General features: G+C 38.1%; 2 long non-coding RNA genes across 7 annotated transcripts in view; one reads left to right on the top strand and one right to left on the bottom strand.

The window, feature by feature from the left end:
* The window catches only part of LOC146445583 (uncharacterized), a 138,300-nt gene that overhangs the window by 71,401 nt on the left and 44,686 nt on the right, over positions 1-22,213 (top strand). For 5 of the 6 annotated variants that reach the window (XR_014855468.1, XR_014855470.1, XR_014855466.1 and 2 more), the window contains exon 2: positions 18,562-18,615. This is a non-coding gene — a long non-coding RNA (uncharacterized LOC146445583). Of the gene's footprint in view, positions 1-13,274; positions 13,353-18,561; positions 18,616-22,213 lie in introns of those variants that run through there. The other variant, XR_014855464.1, reaches the window with a different exon arrangement.
* Positions 8,327-22,213, bottom strand: part of LOC146445582 (uncharacterized) — a 58,715-nt gene continuing 44,828 nt past the window's right edge. The window contains exon 8 of the long non-coding RNA XR_014855473.1: positions 8,327-8,745. This is a non-coding gene — a long non-coding RNA (uncharacterized LOC146445582). The remainder of the gene's footprint in view (positions 8,746-22,213) is intronic.

Here is a 22,213-nt window from a genome sequence, read left to right as displayed (position 1 = left end):
AAGAAAACATGACCTGTGTCAATAATAGCCAAGTATTCTTTCTGATCCTGTAATTTTGGAGACAAACAAAATTCATTTTCAGATTTCTACATATATGTAAATGCACCCAGCTAAGAAATGTGTCTGTTTTGTTTGCTGCATTTTTTTTTCAGTGTATCTTCCCCAGTGGCAGTGGTTAATGAAAAAGATTATTTTATTAATTAAACATTCAAAACAATGCAGTTTGTTCCTGGCAGCCACTTGTTGGCAATAATCTTCTATGCATCATAACCTTCTATCTTTGTATTTAATTGCTTTTTCCCCCCCTCCCCTTCCCTTCCTCTGGAGCACTCTTTGAAAAATCTCTCCTGACCTTTCATGCTGGTCTTGCATTTAATGTAATTTCATTCAAGAAATGTTTAATTACTAAAATAATCACTTCTGCTTTGAATCTGTTTATGTTTTTCTGTCTAGCTCTTGTTCTTCCGCTGTAATTCCTGATGATTGCAACGAAGCCTGTGCTAAGGGGAGAAATGATCTCTCCCAGGTCTTAGGAGGACTCCTTTGTATTCACAGGTCACCCTTTGCTCTAACAGGAGTTTCTGCCAAGCACCTACCGAGACAAATTCATCTTAGGCAAGAGAGGTGTCAGGCTGGGGGTCAGAGAGGTTTGCACACAGGTCAGAAACAAGAGAACTTGCCTATGTGAATAACCCCACTTGAAATATCGGTGCAACAAGCTTCTTTTCCACTTCTGGCATTTCTGCTGGTTCTTCCTTTCTCTCTCTCTGCCTTTTTATTTTAAGTCAATTTGGTATTTTTGTTGTGAATTTGTTGAGGACCTAATATATTTTATCCAGCCAAGCACAGATTTTTAGCCCCAAGATAATGACATGATGCAGAAGTTAAAAAGGAGCATCCTTACAGATCTAGCCTTGCATAGTTATCAAAACCTTCACATTCCCAAACAGCAAACCACTTCTGCCTCAGTGAGTTTTCTGCAGGTGTATAGATGTCATCTTCTTCCTTTTCCCTTTTCCTTTTCCTTTTTTCCTTTTTTCCTTTTCCTTTTTTCCTTTTCCTTTTCCTCTTCCTCTTCCTCTTCCTTTTCCTTTTCCCACTTTTTTCTTTTTTCATTCTTTTTTCTTCTTTCTTTTTTCTTCTTTCTTTTTTCTTCTTTCTTTTTTCTTTTTTCTTTTTTCTTTTCCTTTTCCTTTTCCTTTTTTCCTTTTCCTTTTCCTTTTCCTTTTCCTTTTCCTTTTCCTTTTCCTTTTCCTTTTCCTTTTTTTTTCCTTTTCCTTTTCCCACTTTTTCTTTTTTCTTTTTTCCTTTTCCCACTTTTTCTTTTTTCTTTTTTCTTTTTTCTTTTTTCTTTTTTCTTTTTTCTTTTTTCTTTTTTCTTTTTTTTCCTTCTTTTTTCTTCTTTTTTCTTCTTTTTTCTCTTTTATTTTTTCTTTCTTTTCTGAGACAGCAAGAGGGATTATGTCAGTGACAGTCTGAGACAGAGGATCCATGGAGAATAAACTCAGAAAAAAATGGGGAAATTTGTTGACACTCACCATTGTTTGGTGGGGTTTTTTTTTTTACACCTGTTCCATTCTGAGCTGCCTCTGTTTTTCAAGTAGTCAGACTTTATGTACAATTTTACAAAGTTTGTTTAACTTCCTGCAACATCAACCCCTGACTCATCAGACAGATATATGGAAGAGCACTCCCAGGCTGCTGATCTTTCCTCTGTATTGCAATCTCTGGTCTAACCCAGGGGTTGAGACACTATGCTGAGTCTTTAAATGAGTTTCAGCTAATTGATCACCTCTTGAGCACAGCTACAGAGCAAGGAGCAAGGAATTTTGGATCCTTCAGGGAAGATGATTCCTTACACCTCTTGTCAAGGCTGTGGTAAATGTGACAAATTAGTTCTCAGTTTTGCAGTTCATTTGCAGGTTTGCCTAACCACAGACTGAACATTTGAGAGAATTTCATTGAGAAACACCTGGGTTACAAGGCCAATAGGCAGAATTGCTTGTAGTGTATTATGCTTACCAAGGCTATCCTCTCTCTCACACACACACACACAAAAAAAAAGGGTTTGGAAATAAAGTTTATTATGAAGCAAAATAAACTAGTTGGCCTTAGCAAAAAAAAAAAAAAAGAAAGAAAAAAGAAAAGAAATGCCCATGATCCCCTCCTGAAGTTATTATCTTGCTGTAATTTCACTTGTACAAATGCATTTTCATAATGTGCAGTGCTACTGAACATTTGTTGTATGTTTGTTTAGCACGGAGAATGGGCTCCATTGTGTTGGAGATCATGCCCCAGGCAGTCCAAAGGTGATTCTGGAGTGGATCCACAGCAGCAGCCTGACGAGCAGCATTATTGGTGTGTGCAGTCTGGGTGACCTTGGCTGCACTCATTTCCTCAAGAGAAGACCTGCCTCCTTCTGAGTGCAGCCTTAATTAAAAAGGTGGGTGTTGAAAAACACTGTCAGCAGATAAAACAGGGAAAAAGTGCCAGGGAAGGGAAATCCTCCAGGTCTGTGGAGCTGCAGCCTCTTCAGGGTTAGGTGTTTGGGAGGCACCTGCCAGGTGAACACACAAGAGATCACTTAGGGACACAAAACTGCTTTTTGTGTGCTCAGGGATTTTCTAAACTATTGAGTTACATTCCACACAAGATAGGTAAGCATTTGCATTTGTTCCGTTTACTAAATCACTGCCTGATTTTCATACAAGATTGTTTTGTAGTGAAGAAGTTAAATTAAATGTGTACTTTGCACTTTTCATGGTCGATTGACTATTTAGGTAAAAAATGAGGCTAAAAACTCCCTGGTATGTTTAAATAAACTTGTCCTTTGTCCAGTGTTGTCAAAAAGGAGAATATTTCCACAGGAAAAAAGGTCACTGTATCACTTAGCAGGAATTCCCAAGCTTCTCCAAAGCCAGGACACCCAATTTGTTAGCTAAGCACTTGTATTCTTTTAAAGACTTACAGTGATTTATTTTCAGTGTCAGTAACAGCATCATCATTACTGGAAGGTCCAACTGTACCAAATGTTACTTTAATAAATCATCAACCCTGAAAATCAATACTCCCATGAGTTGAATCAAATGAAACCGTTTCTGCTGCACAGTTTCACCCACAAAGTCAAAACCTCTGCTGTCCAAGTTCATAAAATTTCCATCACCTGCTTAGAGCAGAGCCATCAGACACAGCTCCCCAGACTCAATGTCAAACAAACCTTATCTGTTGATGGATTTTTTTTTTTGTTTTATGTCAGCCCATCAATGTGTCTGCTATGTTATATTATGGCATTTGCTTCCCCTGAAGTGACACGAACTGCTGCTTTATTTCATATCCTGGAAAGATACCACAGGTTAGGTCTGACCTGTCTTTTCCTTCTTGTAGATTCCTGGATTTCTGTTTTGAAGGAGCTGTGTCCTCCTCTACCTCCTTTTAAATCTACTCTCACAGAAAAAATAATAGCTCTATTTCAGTTTTTTTTCAATTTTGCTTATTGCCCAAGTACATGGCATAATAAATGTGTATATTTGTAAAGATGTATTTATGCCAGGATGTTTATGTTGGCATAATTTTTTTTTTTTTTTGTGTTCACTACATTTTTTGCCTGGAAGTCTCATGGAATTGGTGGTAATTTCTTTTCCAGCTGGCATTACTTCCTACTAGTGATGAGGAAAAAAATCTCTTGTGGCTGAGAAACTGTACACTGGTACACCTTCTGTCACAATTATCAATAAACATGCAGAGAAAATGAGTTTGCAGAATCACAGAATGGATAATGCAATGATGCTGTTATTTTAGTTATCAACGATATTCTACCTCATGAAGAAAATACAGACAACATTTCTTTTATAAAATCTTTTCTCTTTTCCCACATTTAAAATCATTTCTCTTTTCTAAATATTCCATTTTCATCTGCCATTTTCTTCAACAAGAGCATTTATCCAGCCCTGTAGATGGAGCTATCGGCAGAAAGACCAATTTTCTCTTCCCATCTGATCAGTTTTAATTTGACAGGAAATACCAAAAGGTTTGGGGGTAGCTTGCACTAATTCAGCTGTAATGAGAAACACTGATTTTTGGCTGTTTTTGATGCTTGTCTGATCCCCTCAAAGAGCTGAAAAGAGGCTGGTTTTGGTAGCTAATGCTGATAAATATATTTTAGCAGTTTTTGCTTCCTTGTACTCAGCTATCAACTCTTGCAACATTCTCAAATATAAACTCTGGGAAGCTCTGTTGTTCCGTGAGTGAGCTGCTGGCACTGGGGAGAGGCAGGAGGAACCTGCCTGCTCCCCTCTCCAGTGCCAAACCTTCCTGTTGTGGTGCTCTGCATTCTTCCTGTGTCCACATTCCAGCTGCTCCTCCTTGTCTTTGTGCCTCCTGGCCATGCTGTGATGGAGAGAGAGGGCTGCCTTAGGGCTGGAACAGCTTTAAAGTGGTATTGAGAGGTGTTAGAGCCTTGCAGATTTATAGAATTGTTGCTGGACATCAGAAGTGTGTGAACTTAATAGAGTTTGCCTCGGGGATGTGTGGGTTTAAGGGCTCTGAAGGATTTGGGGATATAAAAATGCTTTTAATGACTAGGTAACTCACCTTTAGATCTTCCAAAAAAACCCTATTAAAAAATCATCATCCTGACCAACTAAAATAGATAAGACAAAATTAGACCTGTCTTCCCAGAGCTTTATTTGAAATGTGGGATGTCACTCTGCACCACAGTTCCCAGCAAGATGTGGATTTATTCCAGGTAATTCATGGGGCAGAGACAGAATTATAGTTGAGAGTATGAAATTAGGTATATCTATAATAGGACAAGGGTGACCTATATTAAAAATTATTTGGGGAAAAAAAATCCTGAGGTCCTTACATCTTAAAAAATTATACATACTTTTTTTTGGTTTTTTTTAAACCAACATTTGGAGTATATATTTTAGTGCTGATATTCCCCAGGGTGGCAACTGATCTCAGCTACTGTCCAGTGCCCAGTCAGGGAAGAAATCCGAGTTATCCTCGGTGTTAATTGAGTTTAGAGGTAGGTTCAGCAGTTCAGCTCAGAGGATGAAGGCCATAAATTGCTCACGTGTCTGAGGACTGGAGGACTCTAGCAAATCAAGGCTCCACAGAGGTGCTGTGTCAGATCAAGGCTCAGTGTGACCTGCTGTGGGCACTGCTTATATCACAGCTCCTTCCTCTTCTTGAGCTGTGCTCGTGCTGCTGAAACCTTCTCACGAGGAAAGGTTTGATTCAGAGAGTCATTATTTAAATGTGTAATAAAGTCAGGGGCGTGGAGGAGCAGAGGTCATTTAGATGCCATTAGTTACGTGCAATTAAATGGAGATGATCTTGTGCTCACTGCTAATTGAACAAAGCAGTCCTGGCTCTTTCTTCTGGGTGTATCAGGCAAGGGAAACAAATGTGATCAAAGGAAATCAGTTGTTAGTGATTAATTACATGAATTGGGTTAAGAATGCCTTGTTGAGCATGGGGTCTGGAAACTTAGTCAGAGCAGTGAGGTTTGTCACCCTGGACAAATAAATGGAGTTTCAGGTTTTGACAGCAGTGCTTTTATAGGTTCCAAGGTCAAAGGGATTCTGTTTCTAACCCACACAAGGAAGATTTTGGTAATATGGGGTTTTAAAATCAACCTGAAGGAGTTTTTTTGTTACCTCAGAAATTCCACAGAAAAATAGCAACTCACCACACAAAATGATGTAAAAGCCCCCTGAATTCCAAAACCAAAGCTTCACGTTCATCATCTTTCTTCAAAAAGCCACTTTGTGATTTTGATCAAAGGGATCTCAGATCTTCTCTAGCTCTCCCCAGTAAGTAGCTGATTTCATTTACCTGCTCCAATTCCAGCAGAGGCCACCGTAATAAAATAATGACAAAGCTGCACTTGAGGGATTGTGTCACCCATAGCTTTCATTTCCCATTTCTTGAGCAGTTATTAATGGATAAGCAGGCTTTCCTTATTATCCCAAGGCAGATTGGTTTCTGAAAGAGCCTGTGATGAGAGACCTTCAAAAAGTCTGCTGAGATTCACATTCACTTTTACCTAAAATGTTTGAAGATCAGTGGTTTTATAAAGAGATTTGAGATACAAACATTCCTGAAATTCAATATATTTATTTAAAATTCAGGTTTTCTTCATGGGCAGAGAAGCAGGGAGGACAGCAGGAGGAAGGGTGACCTTAGAGAAGGTGTTTAACACGCCAGATGCACTACAACAAATGTATCTTTTGAAATTTTAAAAGTACAAATTAAAGATGTATTTCTTTATATGAGATGGGGTTAATGGCTCTCTGGGAAAGTGCTGCCAGGGGCTGAATGCTTTTAACCAGCTGTTCTTAAGATGGCAAAATATGAAGGTTTTTCACACAATTAGAATTTGAAAATACCGTAAAGCAAAGAAATCATGAATATTCAGATATTTCTAATGTCACATCAGGTAAATGGTACAGGATATTTCAGTAAAATTAGGATTTACACCAGCCTGTTTCTCAGTCTCCTCATGAAACCTGTGGGTGAGCACAGACTTATGGAAAAGGAGATGTCCATGCCATTTCACATGGATGGTCAAGCTCTGACAGGAGAATACAAATCTCTGCGAATAACGGAACCAGAATTTTCTGCTCCCATCCCTCAGTTTTAGAGACATTCCTCTCTCAGGGCTTTGATCACCTCTCCAGACAGTGGCAAGAAGAAAAAAATAAAGCAATTAAAAGCACCAAAATCTGCTCCAGATGCATGGTCCTGCTTCTGCAGCTGCTGCCATCGCTTGCACACTGCTGCCTGCTGCTGATTTTGTCAAAGCTAATTAAAAAAAAACTATTAAAAACTATTAAAACTATTAAAAATTTACCCTCTCTCTTCTTGGTGATGCTGCTATTTAAATTGTATGCACATCTGCTAAAATCCAACGCAGTTTCAGGGACAGATTCCTAAAGAAAAAGAAATAAATTTTAAATCTTGTAAATGGAGAAGTACAGGAAGATTAAAATTGAATTCAAGATTCTTAATATGCATTGATTTCCAGCAGAAAAAAAATTCCTCACTATTAAGCAACTGAAGTAGCTTCCCTTTTTAAGTTTATTCATATTTGACCATTTGTGAATTGTTTGCATTACCCAGGATTAAAACAGAGAGGCTCAACTTGTTGTAAGAGTTTCTCTGGATGTTCACAAACTTGCTTTGTAAAGCTGTGCCTCTGAGTAGCTGAAGTAACTCTTATTTACTTGCTTATTTTTCCCTCTGCTGTCTGACTTCCTTTTTTTTTTTTCACTTTCTTTAAAAAGTAATTTATTCTTGTTACCTTATTCTGTTATCCCTTTATTCCCCCCCTCTCATTTTAAATATGGTTTTCTACAGCATGGCCTGTAGTGGGACTAGTCATGATCCCCAATAAATGACAAAGAGGATGTAGATGTTAAAAGGTTCAGTTGCATGTTCATTTTTCCTTACCCTATGCTTTTAATTTGAGAAATTGGCAGCAGTGTGTACTGAGTCCCACATACTCTTATCCCTATCTGATCAGAAATAATGTGTATGACAGGATATTTTGGATTCTCACTTAAGGGAAGGGGTTTAGCTGGGTTCTTGAGATGATCTTTTTACAAGTTTTGTAGTCTGGAGGAAAGTTAATTTATGAGTTTTACCATGTATGTTTCACCTCTTCAAAAGGTAATGTTTTTTCAGTGACATTAATTCACAAAGCTGTGTTTTGTAAATGAATTATGACTAATTTGTAAAGCTTTTCTCTGTACTTGAAATATGTGAGTTCACCCACTATCAGCACTGGTCACATTCCGGGGTGCACTTATTAATTAATGAAGTCTCAGGAACAAATGTAGCCATAAATGTGGCTTTATTAGAAAATAAGTTTGATGGCAATGAACAATAAAAGACAGTGAGAAGCAGAAGTATTTTCTCACTTTTCCATGGAGGAACCAGGACCTTCTCTACATCATTTCATGGTGAAGGAACAACTTCACATCTCCTGCACTGCACCAAAGCTGCTTCTCCCATTTCTGATGTCCACACAATTTATGGGAGGTTCTCATCTTTTCACAGCCTCCATAAATCATTTTTAATTACTTGTACATCTGCTGAAACGGCAATTTAGGTCTTGTGGAACCTAATCTTTTGCACCAGTTTAGTTAGTTCTCTGCAATACTGATATTGCTAATTTATACATGGGTGAGCTCTGAAACAATTTGTTCTGTAGGAAAGGAGATTTTGCAAATAGGAATAAATTTAGTTAACTATAGTAATATTTCATGATAATTTGAAAAATAATGGGTTTGTGCTTTGCTTACCATTTATGTGTGCATTAATTTACAATAGTTCAAAAGACACTGCTCTCTGGGAGTTGTGAAAATTTAACCTTTTCATGGCAAAGATCTACACAAAACGCAAGAAATGAGTGAGTCAGTTCTATAAAATCTCAGAAAATCACTAAGAGCCACAGCATGCACATATCTGATGCAAGTCTGGTTTAATAATGTTTTAATTACATTTTAAGCATTTATTCATTACATTGCTTATCCTCATATTTTATCAAAATTCTCAGGTGTCCCTGCCTAGGAGCTGCAGGTCTTTCAGTGGCTGATAGAACTTCAGGCAGTGCAGTGCTGCAGGGCAGGATTGCATTTAACCCACAGCTGATGAGATGAGGCTTTCAGGTGGAAGAAGAGGCCTTTGAAATTCCACAGCATCCAAATTCGTGCATTTTAAAGCTTCTCTGACACCCTAAAATTAAAGAAAATGTATTACTGAGGAGCAAGTACTGAAGTGCAAATCTAGCACTGCGGTTGTCTTGATCACGTCACAGTTCATTTTGAAATATTCCAAAAAAACAGAGATTATCTCTCAGAGATGTCTTCCCACCACCCATGGAGGAGGTGAAGGAGTCTTTTAAACATGTTTTTGCTTAATGAGCATAGGAAAATCTCATCCCCGAAGCTCTCTGGAGTGTTCTAAGCAGTGCTGTGCCTCAGCACAGTGTAATCAGAAGTGTTTTGTTCTGAAAATCTCTGCAGAATCACAAGATGTGGTGATTTAGGCCTTGCAAACTCTGCTCTGCAACCTGGGATGAGAGTGGCTTTTAGATCTTTGCCAAATCAAGCTCTGTTCATTCAGCTGGGTTTCCTTTTCTTCTCTCCTGCACTACTTTCTCTTTTAAAATTATAATATGCAAAAGAGGATGTGGCACTATCATAGTGGCTTACTCTGTTTTTCTGTACATTCAGCACTTAAAACAGTATATTTTGTAACATTAATCCCCAGAGTTCATTCTCAGTGTTTAATGCTGTATGATGATTTTTCCTCTTTTATGGTAATTCAGTCTCCAGGCTATCTTATTTTTGTGCAGGTTATTAAAAAAGGAAGAATGATATGTTTGATACTAAGTTTTATTCAAAACCTGCCTGAGTTTTCCTCCCTTATTGTTTATATTTATTCTCTGCCATGTCAGGTTCACACAGAAGTGCCACAAAATCTTAAACTGCATAAAATAATAGCCATGCACTTTAGGTTTTAATCAGAAATTGAAACCTCTATAAAGAGTTTTTCGATTCCAGATTTTGGAGCGGGCAGGAGGGCGAAGGTGGGAAAACCCTGGCAATCAAACCTATTTATTCAGGTAATTAATTAGCAAACAAGATTTTTCATTGATATTGTGAGTTAATTCCCAGGACAGCATAAAACAGAGAGCTCTTTCCCCAGCCTGTAAAATAGCACCTGGCTCTGGCTTAGACCCAGGGGGTCCATGGTAAACTATTCATTTATTCTCTGCTGGGCTTTCTCACAAATTTAATATTTCTTCTGCTTTCCGATGCCATTGCTACCATTTACTGTCATTTCCTGTGAGAATTTCCTTCTCCTTCAGGAAGAGGCCTGGGAGTGATTCTTTCCATGATATTAAACAGACAAATCTTTAAGATTGGTGCCAGTGAGATCCTGCCCGTGGATGTGTGGCTCAGGCTCTGATCCACGGTGCTGCTGCAGGACAATTCCAAATCCCAGTGAAACTGAGCCACCCATTCCTCTGCATCCTTCCTGGCCAAGGTTTGCTCAGAGAGAGGCAGATGGATGTTTATGGAAAGCTCAGATCTGCACTGCTCCTTCTACCTTCAGCTTTATGAACCTCTGCTGACTTTTAATTTCTTGACAAGCCAGGCTGTTGTAAACAACTCACATTTTATGCATCTGTGAGATGCAATCATGAGTTTTATGGTGTTATGGATTGATGGCCTTTGCCACCCGAGCAGGGGGTGTTGGAAGATTCGAGGCTTTGTGATACTTGGTAACTGTGCAAGGTGCTTTATGTCTCCATAAAGTGAATTTTGAAAATAAATTTGGTCTGCTCCTCAGTAACCCCTAAGCTGCCAGTGACTATCAGCAGGCTCAGCTTTCAGAGGTGGCCTCCTTAGGGAGTTATCAAACACAGCAATTTTTCAGAGCTCTTTGCCACATTTTATCACCTGATTATTGTTGTCTCCTTATATAGCTACCAAAATTTTGGTTGAATGTGCACCAGAATTCTAAAAATTTCATCCATATCCTAGAGGATGCTAAAAGTCCAGTCCCAGAAAACAGAATTCCACAAAGGGTCAGATGCAAACTAATTTTGCAATGACCTGAACTATTTTTAAATCATAGGATGAAACTTTACTTTTTATACAGATAATTCACATGCTGTGTATCGGAAAAATCTGATAATTGAGACTGTTCATGTAAACAACTTCGTGGCTGCTTAGAACAAGAGCTGGCTGGAAATAACTTGAAAATTCCATTTATTTTATTGCGAAAAAAAGCATGGTAAAAAAATTACTAACTGCTTTTATATTATGATTAGTTTTGGCATATAGAGATTGAAGAGGGAGTAAATAGTGTATTTTTATCTGCTGTTGAGCAAAGCACTGGCACACAGCTTCCTCCTCTCTCTCTCTCACTGGAATGCAGGAATGATGATGGTGATGATGGAAACCTGTGGCAAACCTCCCTGACATTTTAGTGGGGATGTGGGCTGTGTCCTTTTGTCTTTTGGGTTGCTTTATTTTTATTTATAAAATAAAACAACCACAATCCTGTGTGGAACTATTTAATGCTGAATGCAGTTTGTTTTGTGGAATCAGTCTGTTTTTTAAACATTGGTGAGGCACTTCCAGGCATTGGTTGTGTGTCTCTTGTGTAAACAAAGTGTTGTCCTGCTGCTCAAGTGGCTCTTCATAGATGGATTCATGTATTTCCACAAAGAGGGAAGCAATGCTGAATTCCCTCACCTCAGGCTGTCTAAGGAATATTTAGGATGTATTTAGGATGTATTTAGGATGGCAGAGTGGATGCAACCAATGCAGGAGTTGGGTGTCAACACCACATTCTCCTCTCAGCTGAAGCACAACAAGCTGTCAGTTTTTTCTCCATAATTACTTTCCTGCATTTCTTCAACACATAAATCCAGCAATCATTCCTCTTCAGAGATTCTAGCTTTGCAGTGCAGACCCCTTTTAAAGTGATTTTACTGAGGGAAAAAAAAAAAGGAAGGTTCAAGGTGGCCTATGAACACAACTGATTCCTCAAAATACACTTTTATTCTGTGGCAAAGTCTATTGTTCGGTCAGAGAACTTCACTCACTTCAGAAAGATTTGTGCTGAACTGCAGGTGTTCTTTTCTCTTTTTGTTTGTCGTGGTATAGATATGCTCTCTTGGCAGAGGAGGTTTAGTTACTATGAGTTGCTATAATATTTTTGTTTCCATTTACATTTTTTTCAAGTCTTTTTTTTTTTCCTTATCTTTTTCTTCCATTTTTTCCCATTCCTATCTTGAAAACAGATAGGAGTGCAAGTGTAGCTTCAAGATTAGATGAACAAAAAGCAGTGCTCACTATTCCACTGAAAAACTGTCCTTAGCTGAGCCCTAATTTGGCAACTTTGGGATGTAAATGAAAGTAGATTAAAAACATGGGGTCCCAGTGCCCTTTTCATTCCATTAAGAGCTAACACGTATGTAATTATGAAAGCAAATGTGCAGCAGGCAATCATGTAAATACCATTAAAGGTTTCTTAGTGGCAAAGCTGATTTCATGTAAATGACTCATCTTAATTTGTTTTAATTAAAAAAACTCTCTAATTACAGAGAACAGCTTACGTTGATCAGGGTGTTCAGATGAATGCTGGTGTAGGTCAGCCCTAAATAAATAAATAAATGAGGAAATAATCTATATAAAGGAATTTTAAAAAATTGTGTCAGATAAGAAAAGTAGATTTAGAATATTGGCACTGAATGGGCATTTCTGGATTCATCCTAGCCAGTTAGAAACAGGATAGCTGAAAATACTTCAATTAAAAAAAAATAAATAAAGGAGAAAAAACTCAACACACTCCCTCTCTTCCTGCCCTCCCTTCCTTCCTCCCTCCTTCCATTCCCTCCCCAAAATGATCCATCATGTGTTCCTCTTGCTACTGAGGACACAAAGGAAAGGCTTAGTCTGAGTAACACAGATATTTAAAAAAAATAAATAACAGTGACCTGGTGGTAAATTTGACATAGTGGTGATTTGATTATTATCTAGAAAAATCATGGGGAAACTGCATTTTCCTGTTACTCAGACAAGGTAAAAAATTCTTTTCAAAACCGGATTTTACAATAGAATGGACTAGATGCTAATTAAGTGAATTTTCGAATTTCTACTTTTCTTATAATAATTCCAATATTTTAAAAATACTTTTAAAATCAAAGATTAGCAGAACCATCACCAGTAAGGAAAAGAAATACAGGATGACTAGATCAAGGCTGCGATTTTTTTCCCCACAACAACAGTTCATTTAAGAACAGACAAGGATTTTCTCTTTATTTTTAAATGGCATGATTTTCCTCCCCTTCTTTGAAGGTAAGATTTATGTGATCACGATGTTTGTCTCCTGCTCCCATAAACTTTTGACATTTTTAAGTGATTTTGAGGCAGATTTGACAAAGGATTAGAGATCTCAAAACCTCAATAAAATAAAATTATCAAATAAGGGTGCCAAGGATGAAGGGAGAAGATGATGGTGAGCTCTCAATTCAATGCCATTGATTGACATGAGAGAATCTACCACTGCTCTCAAGTAAATACTGTCTTTTTTTTAAAATTAGACATTCTGTAAAGGGAAGATAAAACAACTTACCAAAAAAACCAAAAAACCTAAAGCTTGTATATTTCTGGGGTATCCCCAAATTTTTAAGAAGGTCCACATGGTTTTGGTGCAGCAATTTTTGATATTATTTTATTTCTACACAGGAGTGGAACAACTTCAACAGCTCTTAGAAGCTGAAAACATCTCATTCCACCTCTAACACTCTCAGTGGTGAAAAGGTATAGAAATTTCATGTTCAAATTCTTGCCAGGCATTTTCCCAACATGACTTGAGTTCCCTAAATGCCTTGGCTGCCTCATTAGCACCAATGAGAATTTAATTGTTTGCTGAGGATAGAAGAGTTTGAACTGCACAACACAAACGTCGCTGTAGCTCCTATGAGTGGAAATGAAATAGTCTGAAATTGCTGACAGGGTATCACCAAAGAAAACTGGGGCTTTATTCTGGTGTTAAAAATGAGAAGTTTAGCATTTCATAGGTGAAGGAGATAATTTGCTAAAAACATAACTCAAAATTCAGCACTAGGTCAAGACCCACCATCTCTACCAAACCTCAGAAAACAAAAACAATTGTGCATTTGCACAGCCCAGGAAAAAGTTTTATTAATGAGTTTCATTTCTTAATAAGCTATTCTGATGTGCTTAGTAATAAATTAAATTTATCTCCCCAAGCTGAGTTTTGCCCGTGACAGTAACTGGTGAGTGATCTCTCCCTGCCCTTGTCTGGACAGATGAGCCTTTTATTATATTTTCTCTCACCTGTCCAGCTGAGGATGGGAGAGATAGAGCAGCTTTTTTGGGCACCTAGTGTCCTGGCAGGGTCATCACACTACAGTCTGAAAGGCCATAGCTGAATAAAAAAAATATATTTTTTTTTTTAATAAGAAAAAAAAGCTTTCAGTCAAGGCCACTCTTTCAGTGACAGAAGATGAAACAGTTTACTGGTTTATATCTTTTCCCCTGATATTATTATCCTCAGCCATACATCATTCTGCTACATTTTCACAAAAAGCCATTGATTTAAACATGACTTGGGAGGCAGAAGGATGTTCAGCAGAGTGATTGCTCTGGTGGAATCGTAGGCTGTGCTCAGGAGCAGTGGGAAAACATACAACTTGTTAAACACATTATAGATTTACTCTCTCCTGTGGATGTCACTGGCTGCAAGAAGCTTCTGAGTTCAGGCAGCATGCTCTTTCAGACATGCAGCCCCTGTCCTTCTGCCCAAACAGGTTCTGGTGCACTGGGATTTGTGGCTGTGGTCAGGTCAATGTGTACACACAATATTTTTGCAATCCTTCATCCCCACGGAAAATTAAAAAAAAAAAAAAAAAGAAAAAAAAAAAAGAAAAGAAAAGAGAGGCTTTCTTGTAATACCTCTGAATCTGAGAGTTACACTCCACTGCCTCATATGATCAATTGGTTTTTCTCTTTGAAAATGAAGTCACACAAAAGCACAGCAGGGCAGATCTTCTGAGCTTCATAGTTTTGCTTTACCTTCAGCAGAATCCTATTTACAGCCAGCAATGGATTGAAAAGAGTATCTGGCTGAGATCAGCACCTTCAGTGCTTGCAGGCAAGCCTGGCCTCCTGGTTGACAGATAGAGTACAAGTTTTCCTTAGAGGTTCAATAAGGAGGGCTGAAATTTATGGCTTTACCCCTGTGGTACCTGCTGGTATGTTCAGCTGAAAAAATAAAATATGGTTCCCTATCCTAGAAGTAAAAGCAGATGCAGCTGCCCCAGACTTCAGTTGCAGCATTTTATTTATGCAGCTGTAAAACGTATTTGTATCTTGAAATGTGTCATCTGGAAGAGTAAATACAAGTATTTGGGAAATATTGTGAGTTTGCTGAGGAGTTAGTGGTAAAATGGTTGCGAGCAATGCTACCCTAAAATTCAGAGTTTATCAGGCTTTCATTTAGGGGAGAGGTGCTGCTCAAGGGGGGAGTGGATGATAGGACAAGGTTTTATCTTGCTGGCAGAATTTTCCCATCAACCTTGCCCCAAATCCCTTGCAAGAAACGCTCTGTCTTTCTAAAAGTCTCGAGTTAGCAAATCAGTGTGCTGAGAGCAGAAACGTATTGTGGGCCTCAGTGAAATGAGCCTTTTGACTACGAGGATCAGCTTTTACCTAAAATAGCATCATTGTCATTCTGTGGGAGGGGGGAAATAACAGCTGAGTCTCCAGAAAAATAAACAGCCATCAGCATGTTCTGCAAACAGAGATGAGAAATGTCCATTATAATAACCGTAAACATCCTGTGCATGGACAGGGCTGCAATACAAGCAAAACAGTGTAAATGCTAAACCCCTGGCCCTGATGAAAAAAATCAATCTCAGCTTTTCCCCATGGGTATATTGCTGCTCTGAGTGCTGTCTCTGGGTACCTCTCACCTTTCAGAGCTGGTTTGTGTGAGCAAAAGCAGATAAATCCCACGATGGGTATTTAAAAATCCCATCCAGGATGGGACGTCGCTCCTCCATCTGAGCCAGCTGTGGCTAAAAAGGCAGCTCTGGTTTAATGTTTTACTAAGCAGGCATTGTAAGAGCTGATAACCACTTACCTGCCTAAAAAAACCTCTTGGCATTCAGTTTGTACTTTAGGGTACCGAAAAAGCAAAGTGTGAGTAAAACACAGAGAAAAGTGAGTTTAAGAGGGATGCCAGCATGGAGACCAAGGACAAGGCTGAAAATCATCACTGTGCTCCAGTCACTGGCATTTTGTTGTACCATACACACCTCTAAATACATTAAATACATCTAAAGCTGCAGTATTTTACTGGTTGTGCAATATTTCAGCAACTGGCGCACACAAAATAAGGAAAAAGTATCAATACACCCCTGAGACCAACACACCTCTGCCTGCAGGATCTTATTTATCGACATTAGAATATGGCCAAGCAGCAAGGGGTTGTGAGTCCAGAACCAGCACCTCAGGCTTTTACTCTTTGTGAATACATAAAAATAAAATCAGATTTAGTTTCCTATCCAGTTTAGATGCTCTTTTTGCTTTGCAGCAGATTACAGGCTGGAACTGTCTTCTCCTCGATGGAATGAAGTTGTCTTTTTGCTGCAGTTTGTCCTGTGGGACCACTAGAGAAATCATTATTTTCCCCAAATCCTGGTCCTTGTTTATGTCTTCTTGTTGGATAACTTTTATATCTGTGTCTTAGAATGCACATTTCTATGTTTGATGGAATTCAAATTCATTCTTAATTTTAACTCTGGCTTGCAGTTTTCCAACTGCTGTGTGTAAACTTTTGTGACCATGATTAGGTTCATTCTAACAATGTTCCCCAATTTAGGAGCAAAAAGAGAGGAAAATATTTTTCAGAAAATATCATTGTATTGTCATTGGATGTGCAGGACAACTGCAATTCTGGGTTAGTTTTTGTTTTCTTCAACAAGATAAAAAATCCCCAACCCTAAGACTATGGTTTAAGTGCTGATACTAAGAGAAAAAATGTTTCTAGAGTAATGCCTTAGTTATGCTTTTAAATAGCATATGTAAAACAGTCATTTTAAAATGAGGTTTGTCAAATAGAGGGAAGAAATCACATTTTTACTAAACAACTAAAGATGAGTCCAGCATATGAAGTTTGTGTGTGTATATATATATACACACACAGACAATATATACATGTGTGTATATAAAAAAACACCGTCTTTTTCCTTAGACTTCCTCTATAATGAATGGGCAGAAACAAACATTTTTAGAGTGTGATTTTCCTGATGATTTTCTGCTTTCAGATGAGATGAATCATGCTTTACAAGGACTGATTTCTCCCCACTGAGAAAGGGGTATTTATATTCTCCACATAACTAAATAAGGATGAACTATTCAAATGCAGATGTCTTCATTTCCACCATGTAGAGCTAAATGGAATCTTATTCCCACATGCTGCAAAACCTGGGAAAAAAAAATACTCCTGCAGCCATAATTGCAATTTTTTATAAATCCACAAGTGTTGCCAGGCTTGCAAATCTTTTAGCGCAAGCCCAAGCTCAATTTGTGTGTCAGTTCACATCTTTTACAGCCTGAATGGGAATGACACGCTCCTGAAAACCTGTCCCTCTGTGCAGCTGCTGAGCCCACCAGAAAACCTAATTGAACTCTGCATCTGACACATCTGAGAGGAATGTGCCTCTTGCACCACACAAAGAACGACTTCAGCACCAGCAGCTGTTTGGGAAGTGCTGTGTTAGCTCTGCATCTGGGGGGATCAGGGATATATGAGAGTGGCTGTCTTGGCTGAGTTCCACAGTAAAACATCCCTGGGTTAACGTGGATGGACAGGTTGTGGCAAGGTTCACTGTCTCTGCTCATTTGCAGGATTTTGGGAGAATTTCAGAATTCAGAATTTCTCGTCCCCAATTATCATTGTTACTCCATTGAAACCAGTGACTTGTCCCCAGTTGCACTCTGGTGATACATTAGTTTTTCTCCATCTCTGTTAGAAGGAATGATTTCTTCTTGTTCAAAATCACTTCAGAAAGGCTATATAATTTTTCCAGTTTTATAACTTAAGAATTTTTCCCATTTTCTTCTACAGAAAAGCCATGCTGGAAAAAATGGAAAAATGCTTTCCTCTCGAAGTGCTCCTTCATATCCCTCTGTGGATGTGCTCCAGTCTTAAGACATGTTTTATATGGAGGCCCTTTTTTAGCTGGAGCTTGCATCACACACCAGAATAAAATCAGAGAGCAGGGGGAGGCAATGAATAAAACTGTGAAGAGCTCATAACCAAACCAACAGGGAGAGGGAGGAATGCCAAGATGATGGTGGTCAGGATCTGAAAGTCAATGAATGCCTGAGATTGCTCATTCCTAAACTTTGACATCTATATCTGGTTTTCTTCTTCCTGTTCTTGGGAAACTTCTGCAGCATAACAGATCAAAAGGGCATTTTACATTAGTTGTGCTATAAATTTAGTCTGTACTTTTTCTTCAGGATGCCTGCACTTCATAAAGTGAAACTAAAGAAACAAACCCCAGCACCCATCAAGTTGTGTTTTGATCTTCAGGCACAGGTTCAATTATTATTAAAATGAGATTGGTTATTAGAAAACAGCACATGGTATTTAAGCTTTTCTTCCTGCTTTGACAGACTTCTCCAATTTATATTGAAGGTATGGGACATGCATATATCTGTTCCATCAGAAATACTTTCCATCAAATTTATTTATAGGGCACTAATAAACTAACACTGAAAGCCATTTGAACAGTTATTAATATTGTGTTCTGGAGGGGGTTGTTTTGTTTATTTACTCATTAAAAGAAATGTGATGCCAGATTTATAATTTTAGAGATAATAGTCTTGTCTGGATACATTTACATCACAAGCTATAAAATTCCCTTTCTCTAGGACAACACCTCAGCTGTAAGATGTTTTTTTGTCTGACAGTGATTTTTTTCTCTAATTTCAGAACTCACAACTTCAATACTTTTCACTTCACTGGAATTGGAAATACTTCAATCAGGTAGAAATATTGGGACTGAAGCCACATGTATTTACAGTAGGAATCAGAAATATTCTTCCCAATGGTAATACTTAATTAATAAAACTTTTGCAGCTCTCTCTAGAAGGAAAGGAGCTTTAACTTTCTTTTAACACTTTAATGAACAGCTCCAGAATAAAATCTTAGTCTAGATACACTTTTGGTTTATTAAAAGGTGCTACCTGTTCTGTGAATGGGATCAGTCAAAGTCTCTCCCTAGACTTTGCTGGGATTAAATCAGCCTTGCAGAGATCTGATTTCAAGACAGATTTTCAGAATAGCCCAGTGAACTCAGTGTCTGCATTTCCAGCAACTCTTTATCAAAAAGCCCAAGGAGGGCAGAATGCAGCACTGTGTGAACATTTTTGAATAAGACAAAGTATATCACATACTTTATCAAAATTCTTTCAACTTCTAATGGCTTAAAACAGTATTATACTCAAATTTTGCAACAGATTTTCTCCCCATTGCAAGAGAAAGTCAGGAACATGTTCAAAAAAGTGTTTTAAAGTTCTGTTATGGAGAAGAGTTACTAGCTTAATCTGTATTTGGCTAATTAAAGACACATCAAAGCATGTCAGAGCATTAGCCACTATCTAGCGAAAATATAAATATTTAAAATCATTGGCCTGCATTAGGAATTTTGTGAGATGTTCCACTGTGCTGTCACAATTTTTCTAAATATTCCCCTTGCTTGCCTTGCAGACAGGATTGTTTCAGGATCAAGTTAGAGTCTGTACTCCCACTCACTGTTTTCTTAGGTATTTGTTCCTAACAGTAATTTTTGTTAGTTTCTGATTTATTCATATTTATTTTGATGTTGTGGAGTGAACCATGCTGGTTTTGCTGTCAAGAGATTTCATTTACATATCAGTTTCTCACGTTCCTTTTATAAGCTTGATTTATGACTTGCCTTTGAACCTGCTCATTTTATCTTGTACTGACTGCAAGTTTGGGACAGAGCTGTGCTAATTTGTCATCTTTGGCTACATGAAGTTTTCTCCTCCATGTTTCCCCCTTTCCGTTCACTGTGAAATGTGCAACTCAGACCTGGTGACATCGAATTAGGAGATAAATGTGTGTTCAAACAGAACTCTTCCTCATACAGGGGATTCCTAAATTGAAAAAATATGAAGACGCTTAATAATCCATGTGTTGCTTGGCTGGAAAAACACCCCAACATATGTCAGGAGGATCATGGGAACAAATTCACCCTAAAAGCTGTGATTAGTTGGTTTTTCTTTTAATATTTTAAATATTTAAAATTTACTTGGACCCTTTGAAGAGTTGGAATTTGGCCACTCTAAGGCCTTTTCCTGCCAGGCATTTAAGAGTTGGACTCAATAATCCTTGTGGGGCCTTTCCAGACTGGAATATTCTGTGATAATCTGTGATAATTGGGAAAATCAATTGCTAAAAAACCATGAATTAAAAAACACCTGTTTGGCATAGCCCTGCTTATTATATAGGAATATAACTGCAGTCCAAAGGAGGTGATTAGTAATTAATTCAATTTAAAAGAAATCTGAGTCTCCAGACTGTGATGTAAAACACTTTATATATTTGTGATGAGCTGTAAAGGCAGTTCCCTTTCTAAACCAAATTTCTTTCAAGGGTGTGTTCCATTGAGTTAAGCTCTGTCTTCAGCAGTCCTGAGCAAATTTATGGCATGATTTAGTTTTTAATTACTTATTTGGGTAGGTTTTCTGTGAGGCTTCATGGTAAGATATGAAGTTAAGTCATAGCCATACATGAGAGTTGAACTGTAAGACAGAGCAGCCCAGAGGTTCATATTACCTTCAATTAATTTAATTTAGCAAGGCTTTGCAGAAATGTTTTGCAGCAATGTGGTTTTTATCATTAAAGGAATTTTTTAAAACCCAAAAAGGCTCATTGACATGCCCTTAACTTGTCCCAGAAAAGATGTTTGCTCAGGTGTTGGCTTCAAAAGCTGTTTTACAGTTTGGCTTGTGGACTTAAATAATCACTGGATATACCCTGGAGAGTGGAGGATTGGCAAGAAATGGATGAGCAATGAAAAATAAAATAAGGGAGAGTAGGATATGAAGGGAAGTAGAAAGTGAGAAAATTTCCAGAACAGAATGCAAGAGGAAAAAGATTAAAAGAACAAAAATTAGTCATTGTATCTTTGAAAGCTTTTGTGGGATAAAAAAGTAAGTGTAACTGAAAGATATGGAAATTGGAATGGGTTTTTTTGTTAGGATACTCTTCTGATTTTCTCTGGGATACAGTTAATTTTCTTGTTAGTATCTGGCATATGGGCAATTCCATAACCCTGAAAACAAATTTTTCCAAATGGACTCTGAACAGGGAAGAAATATTGTTTCATTTAACTAAAAATTAGATACAATTATCAATATTTTATAACTTTGTACTCTGCTGAAAAGCATTTTATAGAAATAGAAGTCCTTGAGAAAACTTTGCATTGTAAGCAGATAAGCAATTAAGGAAAAAGAGTTTGTTACCATAACAGCCTCTTATTGACCCTTTTATTGAACATAAGAATCTCAGAAGCACCTTATATTTTAATGGTGTTTTACAGAGTTGTAAAGCAGACAGAGGAAGTGATACACAAAACCACTTTTCACATTTAGTTGGAAATATGACGCATCCAGCTTCAGTAAAAAGCAGTTTACTTTTCACTATATTTAAGTTCTACTTTGCCCCTTCCGAAAGCCAGCAAATGTTGGGGAAAAAAATTAAAAAGGTATTTATTTTGAACTTCCTGGCTCTGTTCCTTCCCTGCACGAAGACAATAAGCACACTGTGTCAGTAATTCAGCTGCACCAGGGGAGCCTTCGGGGAGCAAAAAGGCGTTTGTGGGTTTGGACAGAAATTTCCGCCAGGTACGGGAAGGAGGCTGATGGGATCTGACAGTGCCCAGTGGGGACAGGGAAAACTCATGGACAGCAGTAGGATTTGGAGTTTAGTCACAGCAAAGAGTGTCCAAAGCCATCTATCTGTCACTGTGACAGTTCCCTGGAGCTGCTTGCCTTCACCTTTGTTAATCACATGCAAAGGATCAGGCTGAGACAAGCACAGAGCTGATCTCGGCTGGCCACAAACTAATGCCTTCAAGGTTTGCTCTGCAGCAGCTTCTCCAGCAAATCTGTTAATTCTCAGATTCCCTTTATTGGCATGTAGTTCATTGCTGCTATCTGTTGGATTAGCCATTATTTTTTTTTTCCAATTAAAGCAATCATTAACACTCTACGTTAGGTTTGAAGGGCATTAGGATATTCTTGCAGCCTTCACATTTTAGACATCTGGACAACACTAATCGTGAATGGTACAGGTGCAGATGGGGATTTCTGTATTCCTGTTTTAGCTTTATCCTTTTTTAATTAGGGTCATGTATCTTATGTATGTCTTGTAAATATTACAGGGAGGCTTCCTGTCTGTGCCAGTCCTGCTGCATCAGAACCACAATAAAGGAGGGTTTAGTGGTGACAGCAACAAGGAAAAGAGATTCTGACCCTTCTTAAAATCTTACTTTCATTACTGATGGTGTATAAGAAGAGGAGACAGGCAGGATAAGACAAGAAAGGTTGCAATAAAA

Source organism: Lichenostomus cassidix, chromosome 1, assembly GCF_008360975.1.
Source record: "Lichenostomus cassidix isolate B80296 chromosome 1, HeHo_3.0, whole genome shotgun sequence".
Classification (NCBI taxonomy): Eukaryota; Metazoa; Chordata; class Aves; order Passeriformes; family Meliphagidae; genus Lichenostomus; species Lichenostomus cassidix.
This window is presented reverse-complemented; position numbering and strand designations above follow the sequence as displayed.